The sequence below is a fragment of the Saimiri boliviensis genome, chromosome 13 (assembly GCF_048565385.1).
Source record: "Saimiri boliviensis isolate mSaiBol1 chromosome 13, mSaiBol1.pri, whole genome shotgun sequence".
NCBI classification, from domain to species: domain Eukaryota; kingdom Metazoa; phylum Chordata; class Mammalia; order Primates; family Cebidae; genus Saimiri; species Saimiri boliviensis.
Window position 1 is genome coordinate 10,163,704 of NC_133461.1, and position 19,982 is coordinate 10,183,685.

A 19,982-nucleotide genomic window follows, 5' to 3' on the forward strand; every position below is an offset into this window, starting at 1 on the left:
ATGATCATGTACAAATCAAGAAGGATATACAGCATTGGAGCAAAAATATTTATTAAATTGGTTAAATAGATGTGCAGAACACAGTACCCAATGACTGCATAATATAAATGATTTTCAAGCTCACAAGGAACATGAGAGAAACTGATTACATATTTGGTAATAAACAAGAAAATTCAAAGGATTCAAATAAGATTGAGCAACAAGATGGGAAGCCTTGCCATATGGAACACCAAGACCAAATGCTAAGACACGGTAATTAAGACACTGTAGAATCAGACAAAGACACATAGATCAGTGGAACAGAACTGTCAATAAACACATATATGGATATTTGATTTATGACAAAAGGGGCACTTCAAAGAAATGGAAAAAGACTTTTTAATAAATGGCTCTGGAATAATTGGATAAATATATTCAAAACAAAGTGAAAATTGACCTTTTCCTGACATGATATCCCAAAATCAGTATTACGTGGATTCTTTTTTTCTTTTTCCCTTTTTTTTTTTAAATTGTACTTTGGGTTCTGGGGTACACGTGCACATCCTGCACCCTACAGGATTGTTGCATAGGTACATACTTGCCATGGTGGTTTGCTGTCTTCATCCCCCCGGCCACCGTTGCATATATCAGGCATTTCTCCTGGTGTTATCCCTCCCCATTCTCCTCACCCCCTGCTGTCTCTCCCCTCCCCTCCAACCCCCAACCTACCCCAGTGAGTGTTGCTCCTTTCCCTGTGTCCAAGAGTTCTCATTGTTTGTCACCTGTCTATGAGTGAAAACTTGCGGTGTTTGGTTTTTTCTTGTGTCAGTTTGCTGAAAATGATGATTTCTAGATTCATCCATGTCTCTACAAAGAACATGAACTTGTCATTTTTTTTATGGTATGGGCCACATTTTCTTTGTCCAGTCTATCATTGATGGGCATTTGGGTTGGCTCTAGGTCTTTGCTATTGTAAACAGCGCTGCAATGAACATATATGTGCATGTGTCTTTACAACAGAACAACTTACATTCCTTTGGGTATATACCCAGTGATGGGATTGCTGGGTCAAATGGAATTTCTATTCCTAGACCCTTGAGGAATCGCTACACTGTCTTCCATAATGGTTGAACTAATTTACACTCCCACCAACAGTGTAAAAGTGTTCCTATTTCTCCATATCCTCTTCAGTATCCATTGTCTCTAAATTTTTTAATGATTGCCACTCTAACTGGTGTGAGATGGTATCTCAATGTGGTTTTGATTTGCAATTCTCTAATGACCAATGATGATGAGCATTTTTTCATGTTTCTTGGCCACATAAATATCTTCTTTTGAAAAGTGTCTGTTCATCTCTTTTTCCCACTTTTTGTTTGTTTTCTTATAAATCTGCTTTAATTCTTTGTGGATTCTGGATATTAGCCCTTTGTCAGATGGGTAGATTGTGAAAATTTTTTCCCATTCTGTTGGCTGCCAGTTCATTCTAATGATTGTTTCTTTTGCGGTGCAGAAGCCTTTAAGTTTAATTAGATCCCATTTGTCTATTTTGGTTTTTGTTGCCATTGCTTCTAGTGTTTTAGTCATGAAGTCCTTGCCTACGCCTATGTTCTGAATGGTGTTGCCTGGGTTTTCTTCTAGGGCTTTTATGGTGTTAGATCTTATGTTTAAATCTTTAATCCATCTGGAGTTAATTTTTGTATAAGGTGTAAGGAAGGAGTCCAGTTTCAGCTTCCTGCTTATGGCTAGCCAGTTTTCCCAACACAATTTATTAAGCAGGGAATCCTTTCCCCATTACTTGTTTTTGTCTGGTTTGTCAAAGATCAGATGGCTGTAGATGTGTGGCATTGCTTCCGAGGCCTCTGTTCTGTTCCATTGGTCTGCATCTCTGTTTTGGTACCAGTACCATGCTGTTTTGATCCTTATAGTATAGTTTGAAATTAGGTACTGTGAGGCCTCCAGCTTTGCTCTTTTTGCTTAGGATTGTCTTGGCTATGCAGGCTCTCCTTTGGTTCCATATGAAGTTTAAGGTGTTGTGTTTTTTTTTCCCCCAGTTCTGTGAAGAAGGTCAGTGGTAGCTTGATGTGGACAGTATTGAATCTATAAATTACTTTGGGCAGTATGGCCAGTTTCACAATATTTATTCTTCCTAACCATGAGCATGAAATGTTTTTCCATCTGTTTGTGTCCTCTCTTATTTCCTTGAGCAGTGGTTTGTAGTTCTCCTTGAAGAGGTCTTTTACATCCTTTTTTAGTTGTATTCTTAGGTATTTGATTCTCATTGTAGCAATTGTAAATGGGAGTTTGCTCATCATTTGGCTCTGTTTGTCTGTTGTTGGTGTATAGGAATGCTTGTGATTTCTGCACATTGATTTTGTATCATGAGACTTTACCAAAGTTGCTTATCAGCCTAAGGAGATTTTGGGCTGAGACGATGGGTATTCTAAATATACAATCATAGTATATGTAAATAGGGACCATTTGACTTGTTCTTTTCCTAACTGAATGCCATTTATTTCTTTTTTAGCCTAATTGTTCTGGCTAGAACTTCCAATACCATATTCAATAGGAGTGGTGAGAGACTGCATCCTTGTCTAATGTCAGATTTTAAAGGGAATGCTTCCAGTTTTTGCCCATTCAGTATGATATTGGCTGTGGGTCTGTCATAAATAGCTTTTATGGTTTTGAGATATGTTCCTTCGATACCTAGTTTATTGAGAGTTTTTAGCATAAAGGGCTGTTGAATTTTGTTGAAGGCCTTCTCTGTATCTGCTGAGATAATCATGTGGTTTTGCCTTTGGCTCTGTTTATGTGGTGGATTATGTTTTCAGATTTACATATGTTGAACCAGCCTTGCGTCACCGGGATGAAGCCTACTTGATTGTGGTGGATAAGCTTTTTGATGTGCTGTTGGATTCAGTTTGCCAGTATTTTATTGAAGATTTTTGCATCAATGTTCATCATGAATATTGGCCTGTAGTTTTCTTTTTTAGTTGTGTCTCTGCCAGGTTTTGGTATCAGGATGATGTTGGTCTCATAGAAAGAGTTAGGGAGGACTCTCTCTTATTGTATTGTTTGGAATAGTTTCAAAAGGAATGGTACCAGCTTCTCTTTGTAGAATTCCACTGTGAACCCGTCTGGACATGGACTTTTTTGGTTGGTAGGCTACTAAGTGCTGCCTCGACTTCAGACCTTGTTATTGGTCTATTCAGGGTTTCGACTTCTTCCTGGTTTAGTCTGGGGAATGTCCAAGTGTCCAGGAATTTATCCATTTCTTCCAGATTTACTGGTTTATGTGCATAGAGCTGTTTGCAGTAATCTCTGATGGTAGTTTGTATTTCCAAGGAAGTGGTGGTCATCTCCCCTTTGTCATTTTTTATTGCATCTATTCAATTCTTCTCTCTTTTCTTTTTTATTAGTCTAGCTAGTGGCCTATTTTGTTGATCTTTTCAAAAAAACAGCTCCTGGATTTATTGAGTTTTTGAAGGGTTTTTTGTGTCTGTATCTCCTTCAGGTCTGCTGTGATCTTAGCTATTTCCCATCTTCTGCTTGCTTTTGAGTTTTTTTGATCTTGCTCCTCTAGCTCTTTCAATTTTGATGATAGGGTGTCAATTTTAGATCTTTCCTTGTTTCTGATGTGGGCACTTATTCCTATTAATTTCCATCTAGACACTGCTTTAAATGTGTCCCATAGATTCTGCTATGCTGTGTCTTCATTCTCGTTGGTTTCGAAGAACATTTTTATTTCTGCCTTCATTTCATTTTTTATCCATTTGTCATTCAGGAGCAAGTTGTTCAGTTTCCATGTGATTTTGCAGTTTTGAGTGCTTTTCTTAATCCTGAGTTCTAATTTGATTGTGGTGTGGTCTGAGAGACTGTTTGTTACAATTTCTGTTGTTTTGCACTTGCTGAGGAGTGATTTACTTCCAATTATGTGGGCAATTTTAGAGTAAGTGCAATGTGGTGGTGAGAAGAATGTATATTCTATGTATTTGGGGTGGAGTGTTCTGTAAATGTTTACTAGGTCCGCTTGGTCCTGATCTGCCTTCAAGTGTTGGATATCCTTGTTGACTTCCTGTCTCGTTGATCTGTCCAATATTGTCAGTGGAGTGTTAAAGCCTCCCGCTATCATTGTGCAGGAGTCTGAGTCTCTTGCAGGTCGTTAAGAACTTGCTTTATGTATCTGGGTGTTCCTGCATTGGGTGCATATATATTTACAACAGTTAGCTCTTCTTGTTGTATTGATCCTTTTAATGCTATGTAATGCCCTTCTTTGTCACTTATGATCTTTGTTGGTTGAAAGTCTGTTTTATCAGAGACTAGGACTGCTGCCCTTGCTTTTTTTGCTCTCCATTTGCTTGGTGAATCTTCTTCCATCCCTTTTATTTTGAGTAGGTGTGAGTCTTTGCATGTGAGCTGGGTCTCCTCAATACAGCACACCAAAGAGTCTTGACTTTTTAATCCAGTTTGCCAGTCTGTGTCTTTTGATTGGGTCAGTTAGGCCATTTGCATTTGACATTAATATTGTTATGTTTGAATTTGATCCTGCCATTTTGTTACTGGCTGGTTTTTTTCCCTGTTAGTTGATGCAGTTTCTTCATTGCGTCATTGGTCTTTACCATTTGGTACATTTTTTGCAGTGGCTGCTCCTTTTTGTTCCTTTCCATGTTTAGTACTTCCTTCAGGAGCTCTTGTAAGGCAGGTCTTGTAGTGGTGAACTCTCTCAGTGATTGCTTGTCCATAAAGAATTTTATTTCTCCTTCACTTCTGAAACTTAATTTGGCCAGATATGAAATTCTGTGTTGAAAGTTCTTTTCTTTAAGGATGTTGAATATGGGCCCCCACTACCTTCTAGCTTGTAGGGTTTCTGCTGAGAGATCTGCTGTGAGTCTGACAGTCTTTCCTTTGTGGGTGACTCAACCTTTCTTTCTGGCTGCCCTTAGGATTTTTTCCTTCATTTCAACCCTGGTGAATGTGACAATTATGTGTATTGGGGTTACTATTCTTGAGGAGTATCTTTGTGGTGTTCTCTGTATTTCCTGGATTTGAATGTTGGCCTGCCTTGTTAGGCTGGAGACATTTTTCTGGATAATATCCTGCAGAGTGTTTTCCAGCCTGGATTCATTCTCCTCATCACATTTAGGTATACTGATCAAGCATAAACTGGGTCTTTTCACATAATTCTATAGTTCTTGGAAGCTTTGTTCATTTATTTTCACTCTTTTTTCTCTGATCTTGCCTTCTCATTTTATTTCATTGATTTGATCTTCAATCTGTGATATTCTTTCTTCTGCTTGATCAATTCAGCTGTTGAAACTTGTGTATGCCTCACAAAGTTCCTGTGCTGTGTTTCTCAGCTCCATCAAGTCATTTATGTTCTTCTCTAAGCTGGTTATTCTAGTTAGCATTTCATCTTATCTTTTTTCAAGGTTCTTAGTTTCTTTGCATTGGGTCAGAACATGGTCTTTTAAATCAGAGAAGTTTGTTATTATCCACCTTCTGAAGCCTGCTTCTGTCAATTCATCAAACTCATTCTGTCTTGTTTTGTTCCCTTGGTGGTGAGGAGCCGTGATCCCTCGAAGGAGAAGAGGTGTTCTGGTCTTTGATGGTTTCATCTTTTTGTGCTTGTTTCTTCCCATCTTCTTGGATTCATCTCCCTTTGATCTTTGAAGTTTGTGATTTTGGGAGGAATCTCTGAGTGGACATCCTTTCTGTTGAGGTTGGAGCTATATGTCCATTATAAGTTTTATTTATTTTTTGGCCTATAGAGGTACTGCTGGGCTGCCTCAGATTTAGTCAGGCTGCTGGTTGGTCTTCCCTTGGAGTTTGTTTACACAGGTGAGATTAGCCCTGCATTCCCAATGGTGGGCATCTTTCATTCCCTGATCTTGATCTGTGTATTTTGTTGTGAAACTCTCTAGCACATGGGCCTCAGTTTGTTGGGTTTTGTGGGGTGGGATCTGCCAGGCCGTACAGCCTGTTTCCCTGATTTCAACTCTGCTTCAGGATGGGTAGTTCCATCCCACTGGCATGAGTCCAAACTGCTGCCCAGGTCCATGCCAACAACTTACGGCACCAGGCAGGAGGCAGGTCAGAGCCATCACTCAGATTTGCATCAACAACCTGCAGCACCCCTCAGTCCAGCAGGGCATTCATGAACCGTGGGTTGCAGGAGGGATGAGGAAAGCACAGGATCCGAACTGGAGCTCCAAGGGGGTGAAGTCCTCAACCCTCTAGCCAGCTGTACTTTCTGGGTGGAGATGTGCCCTGCCCTGTCTCGGTTCACCCTGCCTTGGCTACTCTTGCCCTGCTTGGGCTTGCCCTCCCTGGGCTACTTTCACTGTCCTGTGAGTCCCACCAAAACAAACCCAGCACCTTGCTTGGAATTGTGGAGTCCTCTGGCCCTCTGTGTCTCACTTGCTGGGAGCTGCACTCCAGAGTTGCCTCCTCTCGGCCATCTTGGTGCCAGATCAAGTCCCTTTTTTTCTTAATGTAAAAGAGTAGATCTATTTAAACAAACTACTACAATGCCCACTCAACAGGATTTTTGCTCTTTAAAGTAAGTTTTTCTCCAAAATGATGACACTTATAATTTCAGTCTTAGGAATCAGGTGGATCCTTAATATATGTATAAAAGCTCCAGTAATTAAAACTTTTCAAAGCAAATATAGTATGTTAATTAGTGTATCAGTGACTGCAAAGTAGGGGAAAAATAGACAAAAACATTATTGTAAGAGAAAATAAGCTGCAATAAGAATATAAATTTTTATATATTAGGAAAGCATTATTGGAGAATTCAAAATCAAGTACTTGATTAGAAGACACTTGCCACACACATACCTGTCAAATGGTACATATCCAGAATATGTGAAGAATCCAAAAGAAGAAGACAGACAATCCAGTTTTTAAAAGGGGAAGATACTTGAGCAGGCAGTTATAAAAGGGAGCTGTATAAATGGCCAATAAGCTTATACAAAATGCTCAATCTCATTGGTACTTAGGGAAATCTGAAGTAATAGCATAATGAGTTGTCAATTCATTTCCAACAAAATGGAGAAAAAAATAAAAATACTGATAATGCCAAGTGTTGACAAGGATATGGTGCAATGGAAGTCTCACACTCTATTGGAGAGTGTGTGCACTGGATGACTTGGCGAGATAGATACATAACCAGAATCTAGCAATTCTGCTAACAATTTACATAGACTCTAGCAATTCTACTCCTGGTTATGTACTCAACAGAAATATATGTGCATTGCAGAGATAATGGACATGGAAGAATGCCCGTTATAGCATTATTTACACAAGTCACAAATGCAGAAGTTATGATTGTTGTATACGGTTGAACACTAGACACCAATCAAAGAAACACATGAACTGTGGTTACATACAGCCTCACAGGCAAATCTGAAAAAGATTATGTTGAATAAAAGAATCCAGACAGAAAAGAAAGCATGATGCAAGCTTTATTTCTATATATTCCTCAAATTGGCAAAACTCAGCTATACGGTTCAAAGATGAATACTTAGGTGACAAGTGTATAAAGAGTGACAAAGTGGCTTCCATCATAATCAACACAGTGGTTCATGTCCTGGTGTGAAAGTGAAGGGATGTGTTGGGATTGGGGTTTCTTCTTGGCTACTAACAAAGTTCTGTTTTTTGATCTGCTTGGCTTGTACACTAGTGTTTTCTTTAAACTCTCCATTTAGTCATTTTAGTCTCCATTTATGTTATTTTTTTCTATGGTTACCTTAATTACAGTTATAAGTTTAAAAATGAGTTTATATATTTTGGAGTTTATACAGATGTTATGAGACCTATTTTGGTTTTCTCCTTGTTTTTGCTCCCTATTTGTAAGAAAAAATTGATAGTGCAACAGACAGAGACAGAGGAATTGAGCCTTTCCTAGTATTTATCAGGATAGCAGAAGACAGTCCTGCTACAAGTGCTACAAAAGGTGTTATGAAAAGCCACTCATGAGACTAAACTCTTTAAGGGAGCAGGTGGACATCAAACAGCTTTTGGTGAAGATGCAGGCATCCCAGAAGAACTGACATCTAAGGTGCTCAAGTTTCTAAGGAGCCCCAACAACTTTCATTTATCTGTTAAAAGAAATAAGTAAATGACTGGATTTTCAACTGGAGTCTGGAGTGAATTTGAAAGTGGTTTTTCTGGGGCTTCTGAAGGGAGACAATCTGAGATCCTAACTAGGAAAGGGTATTAAATCCACACTTGTTGAGCAGGGAGACACCTGTGCTGGGGGCTTTACACCCAAGATCAGGCAATCCTGGTCACAGCCCAGAAGGGTAAGTAGGTCTAATCCATTTAAGTCAAGTAATTTGGTAAAGATCACAAAACAAAGTTGTGCTACCAAAACTCTAATGCATTTCCTGTCTTCAAAGCCTGTGTTTTCAGCCCATCTCTGTGGCCCGCCCTATTTCCACATCATGATATCTCTAATCTAAACTGTGATGTACTGGAGGTGTAACTAAACACACACTTAAACAATGGATGCATGGACAGAAGGCCATGACTTACGTTTCTTTATTCTTGTGTGAAATAATTAAGTTATTTTCAATACTTAGTCTTTAGAATAGACTTACACTATGCACAACTGTTACAGATTTCATTACATTTGACTTTATTCTTCAGTCAGTGTTTTATTACCTTTCCTGGTAAGCTATTAATTGACTTATGAGCAGAAATAGCAATTATTTTCCCACCTGCAGCAACACAGCCATTCAAAATATCTTTGGGATGAACAGTGATAAAGGAATTGATATTTTAAAATTACAATTTTAAACCTTAAAATATTAAGGTTTTTAATTTTAATTTTTATCTTCTCTTTTTGTTAAAATGACATGTAATACTAAAAAGCCAATTAAAGAGTATTTTAGAATACCACCACCATCCCAAGAAAAATACTGCTAACATTTTGATAGACAGCCTTCTAACATTAACACACCATATCTCTGTGCATGCACACCACACACACACATTTTCTATATGCATACAGCTTTTCAAAGAGTTTCATTTTCGTAATTCATTCATTCAGCAAACATCCTATGAATATTTTGCTCTTTTCCAGGTACATTTCCAGTTGCTTAGTGTCAAGCAGTGAATAAAACAAGAACACCTGCCATCCTTGTCTTCATGGAGTTCACCTCTTAGTACAGACACAAAGACAAAACAAAGAATAACTGAACAACATGCAGATTATAAAAAGAACAACCAATGTGAAGAAAATTAAAAGAGAATGAGAAGTGGAAATTCTGGAGGAAGTAATCCTCTTCTTCCCATAGCAAATGTTCTGAACTTCATGCCTTACCAGTAAATACACATGTATAATATCATTTTAATGGTAACTTATCGATGTATTTATGTATTAAATATTTCCAAACAGGTTCCTATAGAAAAATACTGATAAATAAAAATTGTATTGATATTGTCACTACAAAATATAAAGCAAAGATAGATAATATAAATGTAATATATTTAGTATAATACTATAATTCATCTTTAATATATGATTATGTATTTAAGATGTTTATTTATATATTTCCATATGTCCTAAATGAAGTACTTAGAACGTGGAAATTTAGTTTTCCAAAGCACTCTAGGGTCTGACATCTTGATTAATATATAAAAACCCCTAAATGTCTTTCTGCTTGACTTGTCCCCAAGACAATGACTTTCTAAAGTGTAGAAACAGTGTCCTTTTAATCTTTGTCCAGTAAGTCCTCACTATGTTCCAGGAAAGTGATTTTTTAAAATACTGTCTTAATTGATATAACAATCATACAGCAAATAATTTGCTCAGTAAAATGCAGGCAAAACCTACTTGCCTTTTTTGAACGTGATTGGGCTTGCCCTGAGTAGCCGAGTATGTGAACTGGGGTAATGCATTTTGCAATTATTTTTTCTTCATGGAGACTTTAATACATTTTCAGAAGTGATTTTCTAAACACAGGAACATTAATAATCAATTTGGAAAATTCAAACTGTAAATATATCTTTGTCTGGAAAGAATGAGACATTTAAAACAATACACATTTTAAAATAAGACAGTTTTGCTAAGAGTGGAATTTTGATGTTTGTTTCAATATATGAATTTCCTAAAAGCCACTGGCATATGATGAAAAATAACAGTGATTTTCTTTATATAGTCACTGAAGGCTTTCCACTACTTTGTGTAGTGCTTCTCATCTACATACATTTTTTTTTACCTTTTTTATTGACATGTCCTCTTGGATTTCCTTAGCAGAGAAACCTTAGTATTTTATGTTGTATGGGCCCATTCATTTTCCAATTATTGTTTGTATTTCAATATGACAAACAGTATAAATATTTCCTGCCCTACTTTTAAGTCAATGATTTATGACTACATGATAAATGAGGTATTACACTACATCTTTACAATGGAAGAAAATCATTCTTCAAAAATCCAGCTTCATCCTGTCACCAATAATGTTTTTTTCTCTTTCTACTGCTTTGATTAAATTAGTATATTTAAAAAATTACAGTATATGTCACATACTACTTATGTAAATAAGATTTAAAAAATCTCCAGCCAGGGCAACATGGTGAAGGCCTGTCTCTCCTAAAAATACAAAATTATCTGGGCATGATAATCCCAGATACTCGGGAGGCTGAGGCAGGAGAATCGCTTGAATCTGGGAGGCAGAGGTTTCAGTGAGCCAAGATCTCAGCTCTGTACTCCAGACTGGGTGACGAAGTGAGACTCTGTCTCGATAGATATTAGGGAAAACAAAATGATATAACTTGTTCTCAAATCATGAAGTAAAATAACTCTTAGCTCTCCGTATACGTCATCATTTTCTTCACATTTTTCTAAAGAAGCTTTCTCAAACTGTGTTTAATACCATTCGATACGGATGTGTATGCTGAGTAGAGAAGCCAAGGTTTCATGTATAAATGACTCTGCAAATGCTGGATTAAACAAAGTTAAATTGTTCTTTACTCAGAGAATCTCAAAGCATTTAAAATGCATTAAGAGGAAAAATATATATTGTTTCTCAAAGTAATTAAATGCAGCTTCCTTGTTTTTATTCTGTGTTTTATTTTTGCTTTATCTTTTCCCATGGGTGCTTTTATCTTATCCAGAGTTGGTTAGTATTGGAAAGAATGAGACATTTTCACCAGTGCTACTTTCTGGGAACATTTTCATACAGGCATTTTTAGTATCTGAAAATGTATGGAAGGTTGTTGTTTACATATACCTGGTTCTAAGGAACAGAATTCTGTAGATACAGGAGTGGTTGAATTTTAAAACTTTATGTATTATTAAAGAAATAAGAAACCTTAGGTAATTGCGATTATTGTTTTTTTGTCAAAAATGTTTATAAAATTTTGGATTGGCTATGTTCTAATATTCTGAAAATGCAAGATGATTAAACTTTATAAACGTAATAAAATTAACATTTCCAAAGTATCATGGCAGGTAGGAAGCATATTAACCAGATATAGCTATTGTTATACTCTTACTTATTGATATGTCTTTATCTAAGAAATAGTAGCTATTAGCATTAATTTCCTAGGCTATGTAGACAATTTTTTTTAAAACTCTTCTCCACATTTTCTAAGTCTAATAAGTTCATTCAAATAAAAAATGTACTTGTTTCATTAAGCTCTACAGACTATGAGTGCTTCAAGAACTGATTCCCTGACAGTAAGATGAATGTGTAACATGCATAGGCATCAATTTTCCTTAAGTGTCCTCAAGTAAAGATCTTTAACAAACTCTCACTTCATTAGCAAACTACTTGATGAGTTGAGATACAAACTGCTTTATGGAACTTGGCCACCAAAAAGTGTAAATGCAACTACTATGCCCAGATTAAGCCACTCAATTTTTTTAAATTAAATACCTAATCAAGAACTAGAAAAGGACTGGGCAAATGGAGTACTGGATTACAAACTTTAAAATGTAAGTTTCATGATAAGAATTTATAGAGGGAGCAGAGAATGTGCAACATCCCACCTCATGCATTTCCTCAGTGTCAGATTATATCATTACGGTAGTAAGAATGCCTCATCCTACAACTACTAATTTAATAAAATAATGCATGTCTAATTTGCATAGGCCTATCATACAACTTCCTTTAAATATGGCAGCTGCCATAAGAAGTACTGTGGCTACAATAATGATATTCCACATTATACAGCATTTTTTTTCTAAAAAGTGTTTTACACATTTTGGCAAATAGCTAAATGCATCTAAGAAGCAAGTCATTCATTAACATTTAACTCAGATTCAGAACTCCAAGCAGCATCAACTTAACTTAAGACATGTTAAGGAAGAAATTCTTAAGTAAACTGAAGCTTATACAATTTAAAATTCTTAAATAAAATACTTCAGGTCAGAAATAAAATTTAAAAACAGCCATATAGGTCCAAGAATATACCAGACTGGTTGAGTGACTGGGTATTTCAGGTCAACTTGTACTCAATGTCTTGGTTTTTCAAGCTACAAGTCTTTAAGCTGTAAGACCTATAGCTGTCATTAAAATATCTACAGTTCTGTGGCTTGTATAAGCTTAGCCAAACAGACTGTATGTTGCTACACTACACACATCCATTATGGGTCTTCCTTTGCACAAAATTGCAAGTCAGGACATGGTTCACAGCCTGCTGAATTCTCTGAAATAAATGCAGTGGCTCTCTGATAATGTAAAATCCAAAATGTTTTCCTCCACCTGCAAGTTTAGTAGAAATACTTAAGAATACAAGAGCAACTGAAAAAGACAAGTCAGCCAGAAAAAGATGCCCCCTGTTCACAAAAGCAAGATGTAGAATCAACCTTAGTGTCCATCAATGGACAACTGGATAAAAATTATGGTATCTAGATACAATGGAATATTATTTAGTGATAAAAAGCAATAAAATCATGTCATTTGCAGCAACATGGATGGAACTGGGGGTTATCATGGTAAGTGAAATAAGCCAGGCGCAGAAAGATAAATATTGCACATTCTCACTTCTATGTGGGAGCTAGGAAAGTGGGTCTCACGAAGATAGAGAATAGAATGATGGTTATGAGAGGCTAAAAATGGTGTTTGGATTGGGGGGGATGAAGAGAGGTTGGTTTTTTTTTTTTTTTTTTTTTCCTTTTTCTTTTTTTTTTTTTTTTTTTTTTTGAGACGGAGTTTCGCCCTTGTTACCCAGGCTGGAGTGCAATGGCGCGATCTCGGCTCACCGCAACCTCCGCCTCCTGGGCTCAGGCAATTCTCCTGCCTCAGCCTCCTGAGTAGCTGGGATTACAGGCACGTGCCACCATGCCCAGCTAATTTTTTTGCACTTTTAGTAGAGACGGGGTTTCACCATGTTGACCAGGATGGTCTCGATCTCTCGACCTCGTGATCCACCCGCCTCGGCCTCCCAAAGTGCTGGGATTACAGGCTTGAGCCACCGCGCCCGGCCGAGAGGTTGGTTTTAATGGGCATAAACATACAGTTAGATGGAAGGAATAAGTTCTAATATTAGACAGCAGAGTAGGGTGACTATAGTTAATAGCAATTAGTATAGTTGAGATACTTACCCACTCCAAATCTCATGTTAAAATGTAATCCCCAGTGTTGGAGGTGAGGCCTCCTGGGAGGTGACTGAACAATGGGGGTGGACGTCATGAATGGTTTAAACACCCTCTTGGTGCTATGCTTGTGATAGTGAATGAATACTCCTGAGATTGCATTGTTTAAAAGTGTGTGCCCAACTGGGCGTGGTGACTCATGCCTGTAATCCCAGCACTTTGGGAGGCTGAGATGGGCGGATCACAAGGTCAGGAGTTTGAGACCCAGCCAACATGGTGAAACTCTGTCTCTACTGAGAAAAAAAAAAAAAAAAAAAAAAAAAAAAAAGCCAGGAGTGGTGGTGTGCACCTGTAACCCCAGCTGTTCGGGAGGCTGAGGCAGGAGAATCACTTGAACCCGGGAGGGGGAGGTTGCAGTGAGCTGAGATCAGGCCACTGCACTCCAGCCTGGGTGACAGAGCAAGACTCCATCTCAAAAAACAAACAAGCCCTCCCTGTCCCAGCGCTAACGGGCACACGGCTCCTTTTTGCGAGCTTTCTAAGTGCCAGGCACCGGCTGCGAAGACATGGTAGGCAACCCCTCCAAAGAAAAATGCCATGGCAAAGAGAATAAAAGCTCAGCCCACTTCAGACAGACCTGGAAACCCCTATCATTCCGTCAGGCACTTCGACTCGCCAGCTGTAACAGACATCCCTGGAGCAGATACTCTGGATAAATTATTTGACCATGCTGTACCCAAGTTTGGAAAGAAGGACAGCCTTGGGACCAGGGAAATCCAAAGCGAAGAAAATGAAATTCGGCCAAGTGGAGAAGTTTTTAAGAAGTAAATTCTTGGAAATTATAAATGGGTGAACTATTTCGGAGTTATCCACAGAGTGAGTACCTTCGGTAATGGACTCACTGCACTGGGACTAAAAACCAAAGAACAGCATTTCCATCTTCCGTGAGACCAGGGCCAAACGGATGACTGTAGCACAGACCTGCTTTAAGTGCAGCTATCCTCTTATGACTTTATATGCCACAACTTGACAAAGTAGGAGCAGTTCATGGGCTAAATGAATCTGAGGCTTTCTATCTGACTACTAGTGTGGAAATTCTGGAAAGTAAACTTAAGACTGCATTGTCAGATATTAACTGTGTCAAACACATCATTTATGTGGACAATAAAACTATCAATAAATCAGAGTACCCTGAAGGATCTGAGATTCACAGCATGCAATCAGTAGAAGAGTTGGGATTCAACGCAGAATACCTGAGCATTCCTCCAAGTAGACCAACACCTTCAGACATGGCCATTTTTAACTGGTGGTTCTTCCGGTCAACCTAAGGGAGTGCTGATGCATCATAGCAATTTGATAGCTGGAATGACAGGCCAATGTGAAAGAATACCTGGATTGGGACCAAAGGACACATATATTGGCTACCTGCCTTTGGCTCATGTGCTAGAACTGACAGCAGAGATATCTTTACTTTACCTATGGCTGCAGGATTAGATATTCTTCTCTGTAAATATTAGATATTTACACTCTCCGACCAGTCCAGCAAAATTAAAAGCAAGGAAGCAAAAGGAGATTGTACTGTACTGAAGCCCACATGTGTGACTGCTGTTCTGGAAATCATGAATGGAATTTACAAGAATGTTATGAGCAAAGTCCAAGAGATGAATTACATTCAGAAAACTCTGTTCAAGATAGGATATGAATATAAATTGGAAGAGATCAAAAGGGAATATGGTGTGCCTCTTTGCAATCTGTTACTGTTCAAAAAGGCGAAGGCTCTGCCAAGAGGGAATGTCTGCATGATGCTGTCCGGAGCAGCCCCACTATCTCCTCAGACACACCGATTCATGAATGTCTGTTTCGGCTGCCTAGCTGGCAGGATTATGGACTGATAGAATCATGTAGCGCTGGGACAGTTACTGAAGTAACTGACTATACTGAGCTGGAGCCCATCTTATTTGCTGTGAAATTAAGCTAAAAGACCGGCAGGAAGGCAGTTATACAATCAATGACAACCCAAACCCCAGAGGCGAAATCGCAATTGGTGGATAGCGCATCTCCATGGGATATTTTAAAAACAAAGAGAAAACAGCAGAGGATTATTCTGTGGATGAAAATGGACAAAAGTGGTTTTGCACTGGCGGTATTGGAGAATTCCATCCCAATGGATGTTTACAGATTAGAGATCATAAGAAAGATCTAGCGAAGTTACAAGCCGGAGAGTATGTATCTCTTGGGAAAGTAGAAGCTGCGCTGAAGAATTGTCCACTTACAACATCTGTGCTTTTGCCAAAAGCGACCAGTCCTACGTGATCAGTTTTGTGGTTCTTAATCAGAAGAGATTGACACTTTCAGCACAACAGAAAGGGGTGGGAGGAACTTGGGTTGATAATCGGCAATAATCCTGTTATGGAAGCTGAAATACTGAAAGAAATTAGAGAAGTTGCAAATGCCATGAAATTGAACCTTCCAGTCAAGGTTCAATTAAGCCCAGAGCCATGGACCCCTGGAACTGGTTTGGTAACTGTTTCTGTCACACTGAAAAGGAAGGAGCCGAAGAACCATTACCTCAAAGACATTGGACAAATGTATGAGGCAAATAAAATGCTGCTCTCTTGTTGACAGCTGTGCAGGAGGCAGCCTGCTGGTTTTTTACTTCTAGAGTTTTAAGCCTTTGTTGAGCTGTCTGTTAGAATGTAAGGTTTATCATTCTAAAGACACAGTAAAAAGAAAACAAAACCAAAAGTAATTAAAATTGTTTCCAGTTTACTTTTTTTTTTTTTTTTTTTTGAGATGGAGTCTTGATCTGTCACCCAGGCTGGAGTGCAGTGGTGAGATCTTGGCTCCCTGCAACCTCCGTCTCCCGGGTGCACGCAGTTCTCTGCCTCAGCCTCACAAGTAGCTGGAATTACAGGCACCAGCCACCACGTCAAGTTAATTTTGTATTTTTAGTAGAGACAGGGTTTCTCGACCTTGGCCAGGCTGGTCTGGAACTCCTGACCTTATGATCCACCAGTCTCAGCCTCTCAAAGTGCTGGGATTACAGGCGTGACTCACCATGCCTGGCTCTAGTTTACTTTAACTTAGTTTTGCATAGTTCTAGTGCAGCTTAAATTGAAAAGTTATTACCCTTTAGCTGTGTGATTAATTATAGAGTAGAAATTGTGTTTTTAAAAATTAGCCTAAGGGAGAAGTTTGGGGGTGTCCCAGACCAAATTCCCAACATGTACTATACTGAGAGATAATATATATAAAATTTGTTGCACACAGAAGCTGTATTATCTTTGAGAATGAAAAGTGTAGCCTGTTTGATTTAGGTGAGTGTACGAATGTATGCTGAGGGAAATTAATGATAATTAAGCTTTTATAAAGTTTATGATGTAATCTCCTATATGAATCTAGATTTTTAACAAATAATATTTTTATAACATTAACTTTTATGAGATCTTTCTTATCTAAACTTTCCCAGATTATAAAACTATAATATTAAATAGTTGACTTATGAATCAAAAATAATTTTTAAAAAGTTAGTGGAAATGGTTCGTATATGAATGATTTATGATTATGTTTTCAAGACTGTTCTCAAATACCTGTAATATCATAAAATATAAACTCATAATTGCATTGAAAACTCTGGAATGATGTCATACAAGAGCATTTAACCATTATATGGTATATTAACGGAAAATCTCCAACACTGAGTAACATGCAACACAATACAGGTGAATACAAATTTCCTATGATTGGAGACAACAGGGAACAGGGAGGTAGGATGAGTACGGGCAATTAAAAGCATAATTAAATAAAGACCTCAGGAACAGGTTTGGGTAAATCCTGACTTCCAATTGACCAATCCCAGCATTGTACTCTGGCTGAACTGGCAAGAACTACTCTACAAATAATCTGAGAGACCCAGTGAAAGATCAGAACCAATAAAAAATAAGGAAGAGATACTGTGCCCTGGGTGACATCAGGCTGCTGGAGTAGAAAAGAGGTCTCCAGATCCAGACAGCTAGGACCTCATGCACCATTAAGAAAGCCTATTCAGGCCTATAGATGAGCAGGAGGCAAAGGTGAAAAAGTATAAAGGATGCTAGTGCTGGATATAACAAAGCTGATTTTATGTATAAATACATGTATGGTGCTTTAATATAACATATATGTTTATATAGCTAAATAAATGTATGTTATATAAAATTTATTCATAATTTATATAAATAACATCTCATACATATACATGACATTAATTTTTATGTGTCATCTTGGAGGGATTTTTGGTTGAGATTAACGTGAATTAGTGAATTCTGAGGAAAGGGTTGCTCTTCCTGGTGCAGATGGGCCTCATGCCTGAGTAGAACAGAAAAACCAGCCTCCCAAGCAAGAGGAAATTCTCTGGCAGACAGCCTGAGCCTTCATCTGCACAGTCAGCTCTCCCAGGTCTCCAGTCTGCAAGTCCACACTGCAACTCTGGGTTTCCATACACCGTAATTGCGAGCCAGTTTCTTATAATAAATCTCTCTATATGTCTATACATGAGCAGATATGTAGCAGATATATAGATATACAGAAATTTAGATATATTAGATATAAAAATATATAGATATATAGAGATTTATATAGCTATTTAGATAATAGATACATCTATATAGATATTTACATCTATATATCTATATATTTATATATCTAGACATATAGCTATTTATACATCTATATATATTTAGATATTTAGATATATAGATATATCTATATATGAACAGATGTACAGCAGATATATATCTATGTAGATATTTAGATATATATACAATAAATCTCTATATCTAGATTATATATACTAACTTACTAGTATATATAATACTAACATATATAAATAGTATATGATTATAGATATAGCTATATAGAGATGTATTATAAGAATATCTATATAGATATATAGAGATTTATTATAAGGAATTGGCTAATGCAACTGCAGTGTATAGATATATAGATATATATAGAGAGAGAGACATTCAAATTTCAATTGCCATCTTTGTTTTGATAGTGTATGGTTACTTATTAAGTGTGAAATGTATTGATATTTGGAGGTAATAATTAAAAGACAGTTGACACTTAAATAACATAGGTTTGAAATGCATGGGTCCACTTAACGTGGGAATTTTTTCAATAACTACAGTTGGCCCTCCTTATTGTGGGTTCAGTATCTTCTTTCTCTTCATATATATACATAGATTTTTAATATAGAGAGATATATGAAATATATATAATATAAAGAGGGATAGATATGCATATTATATATATATATAGCGAGATAGTGTAATGTGAGAGACATATATAATATTAAAATATGGTTGACTCTTGAACAATATAAATTTAAATACGTACGTTGTTCAAGGGTCAACCATATTTTAATATTATATATAGTATTATGTATTCAAACATAGTTTTGGACATATAAATATAATGTGAGACTCAGTGGAAGATAGTATATATGTATGTGTGTGTGCGTGTGTGCATATATGTATATACATACATGCACACAGACACTTCACTGCTTCTGTTTCTCTGGAGAACCCTAGTGTAATATATACATATTTAATTTACACATAAATATAAACTCATTCAATAAACATTAATAAGTTTCAATAAACCAGATAAGTATGAGATAGTAAATAATATTAATATATTAACAACAATGAATAGATGATTAATAAAATAATATAAATAACTATAATAAATATAAATAATCAAGGATGGGAACTATAAAAAAAAAGTTTGACAAGTTTGTCTATCCTGCAACAGACATCATAACCAAATAACAGACATCAAGGAAGGGAAAATTATTTGGGCAACCACATACACACACATACACACACACACACACACACACACACACACACACACACACACTCTTTTACAAAAGGTTCACCTCCTTAATATGTAAGGTGTTTCTATAGAGCAAGTATAAGAAAACAAGCAGAGAAATCCAAAGAAATATACACAAAAATTTGACATGCCAATTCTTAGAAGAAAAAACATGACTACTGAATATATAAAATGGTGCATATCTACATTAACAAATAATGAATCACAAATTAAAATAAAATAATGTTTGGCCAAACATACTGGCAACACATGAAAGAAAAGATCATTCATGTATTCCAACTTTTCACATTTCCTGGTAGAAAGTTCTCAACAATGTTTTCTAGCAGGTTAGCGAATCTGCCCTCCATATTGTTAAGCGAGCTCTCTTTACTCTCTCAAGTTTTCTTTAGGCTTTCTCCCTTCCCAGCTGTTTGTAAGAATGACAAAGCTCTTTTCATTTCATTAATCTTCAAAGAACCAATTTTGTTTTTTAATGAAGAATTCTGCATTTTGGTTTTGTTGGATGTCCTGTTGTATTCATTCCTGCTTTTTAAACATGAATTATTTCCATATATTTCTACCCTGACTTGTCTTATTA

The 19,982-nt window shown here is 37.0% G+C and overlaps 1 protein-coding gene and 1 pseudogene across 1 annotated transcript in view; one reads left to right on the forward strand and one right to left on the reverse strand.

Moving 5' to 3' along the window:
• Nucleotides 1–19,982, reverse strand: part of DOK6 (docking protein 6) — a 456,281-nt gene that overhangs the window by 283,033 nt on the left and 153,266 nt on the right. The window lies entirely within an intron of this gene.
• Nucleotides 14,117–16,147, forward strand: LOC104651072 (long-chain-fatty-acid--CoA ligase 4 pseudogene; annotated as a pseudogene).